This window comes from Tupaia chinensis, unplaced genomic scaffold, assembly GCF_000334495.1.
Source record: "Tupaia chinensis unplaced genomic scaffold, TupChi_1.0 Scaffold139767_1, whole genome shotgun sequence".
NCBI lineage: Eukaryota > Metazoa > Chordata > Mammalia > Scandentia > Tupaiidae > Tupaia > Tupaia belangeri.
Genome location: NW_006199647.1, coordinates 1,340,476 through 1,342,640, shown reverse-complemented (window position 1 = coordinate 1,342,640; position 2,165 = coordinate 1,340,476). Strand labels below are relative to the sequence as shown.

At 56.2% G+C, this 2,165-nt stretch overlaps 1 long non-coding RNA gene across 1 annotated transcript; it reads right to left on the bottom strand.

Annotated features, from left to right (window-relative positions):
- Nucleotides 1-347: 347 nt before the first annotated feature.
- On the bottom strand, nucleotides 348-1,597 carry LOC102483042 (uncharacterized). The gene is made up of 3 exons (XR_336557.3): nucleotides 1,451-1,597; nucleotides 1,088-1,180; nucleotides 348-521 (listed from the first exon to the last, which is right to left on the bottom strand). It is a non-coding gene; the product is annotated as an uncharacterized LOC102483042 (long non-coding RNA).
- Nucleotides 1,598-2,165: the final 568 nt, after the last annotated feature.

Below are 2,165 nucleotides of genomic sequence, written 5' to 3'. Positions count from 1 at the left end.
CACTCACTGCTTAGCAGCACTTCCTGTGTTTTCCCTGCGGCCGGGCTCCACCATGCGGCCAGCTGAGGCTGCCATGGTCGTGCACCACAGAGGAGCCTATGCAGCTTCTCTCTGGTAGATGTGTGATCTGGCAGTTTCAGCCCTTGGTGAAGAGCCCCCGTGACACCTGCCTGGCACTCTAGTCACCATTGAACAATGCGCACCAGCCTTGGAACCTAACCTTCCTCGTGACCTGTAATTACTCTTTGAGCACATGAGACGTTAACAGGAGTGAGCGCAGCTACCCGGCTTGTGGTGAGAAGCCGTATTTCTTGATGCTGTGATTAGGAAGTCACTAAGTACGGGTGTGGTGACGGCGGCTTGGTTCCAGTGCACCCAGATGATCGAGAGGCCCCTTTTCAGGAGGGCTGGGCCTATGCAATTCAGATGATGACGTCACATTCGCATGTGTCTCGGTCCAGGGGTATCAGGTAGGATCGCTGCCTGAGTTTTCAGAGGATTGCAACCTGGAGGTAGGAGTCCTAGAAGAGCCAGTAGCGACAACTGAGGGCAGACTGCCGAGGAAGAACAGGCCGCAGAGCGCTGGTCCCCCACCCACCCGGAGTGCCAGGTCAACTCCTGGGTAAGAATCCTACTCCGCCTCACCCCCACCCCATGTGATTTCTCCTCCCTCGGACCCCAGAATCCAGGCAAAGCTGGGAACGAAGGAGTTCCTTCCTGGTTCCCACACAACTTCACAATAAACTAATCAGCACCATTTCTCTCCAAAACTGCCTCCTGATCTGCGGGGTACTTCACGCACCTGGCCTGCCAGCACCCCACAGAGGCCCCAGCGAGAACAGTGTTTGCATAAACATAGGAAGCCTCTGACTTGACTTAAGGACATTTTCTTGCTAAAATGTGCTCTCGATAATAAAAGAGGCCTCCATCAGGGTTCTCAGTTACCAAGGACAGAAACCAAACTCACGTGGGCTTAGGCGAGAAATGCAGCATCGGAGTGCCGCTGGTAGGTCAGCTAGGTGCAGCTGCAGCCAGTTGGCAAACTACGTCCCTGGACACCTTTCCCTCCTTCCCTCGGCCTCCCTACCTCCAGTCCGCTTCTCTCCACGGGATTCAGGCTCAGGCAGGCTCTCCCCAGAAACGCAGAATGACCCCCAGACGCACGGTCAGCAGAGAAGCTCTGTGGACAGAAGGGAACCAGCTTTCCCTCCGGCCACAGAAAGCCCGCAGCTAAGCAGTGAGATGCTGAGGTTCAGCATCTGTCTCTGGATGCCCCATCTGGGGTCAAGGGAGGGGACATGCTGATTGGCCAGGCCTGTGTCACATGACCAAGATATAGGTCAGTCTCCCACTGGGCATTGGGAAGGGTGTTACCCAAGCAAAGAGCAAGTTTCCACACTAGATGACAAGGAGGGTGTGGGGTAGCAGGAAGGGAGGCAGGGAGACCCACCTGCCGCGGAAGGCCCCGGTCTGAGGTCCAAGGGTGCTGTGTGCCCGCCCACCCCTCTGAGCTCGCGGGCACTGATGGCTCCCTGCAGCTTCAGCCGTGGTGGTGTAGAACAGCTCCTCTCCAAGGCCCACTACACGGCGCTGTGGCCACGGCTCCACGCACACACTGCTCACAGCGGCATGAAGTTGGTGCTGTTGTACCCCGTCAGAGGAGGGGACTGACATGCAGAGTGAGGTCACTGCCAAGGTCACGTGACTACTGAGTGGTAGCACCGACGATCCAACCCAGCAGGCTGACTCCGGCTGTGCTGAGGCTCACCTGACTCTGGCTGTGCTGAGGCTCACCTGGCTCCGTGGCGCAGTGACAGAGGAGCGTGTAACCCCCTGTTCTGTATGCTCACAGGGTTTGGGGTGACACAGGCATATGTATGTATTTTGTCAAACTCAGCTAACTTCACTCTTAAAAATGATAACATGGTAAATGAACTATACACACATTGAATTGCCATTGACGATCTGCAGGCTGAAGTGTTTGGAGGCAATTCTGCTGTTATCTGCAACTTAGCATGAAATGCACTTGCCAGAACACGGCGGGCAGCGGAGTCGGGGAGCGGGAGGTCAGCCGCCCCGGGGAGCAGGTGCAGTGAGACGCACGAGAAGCTAGCTCGTGGGCACGTTCACTTCGAAATTCTTTCCCCTTGGCCACATTTTACATT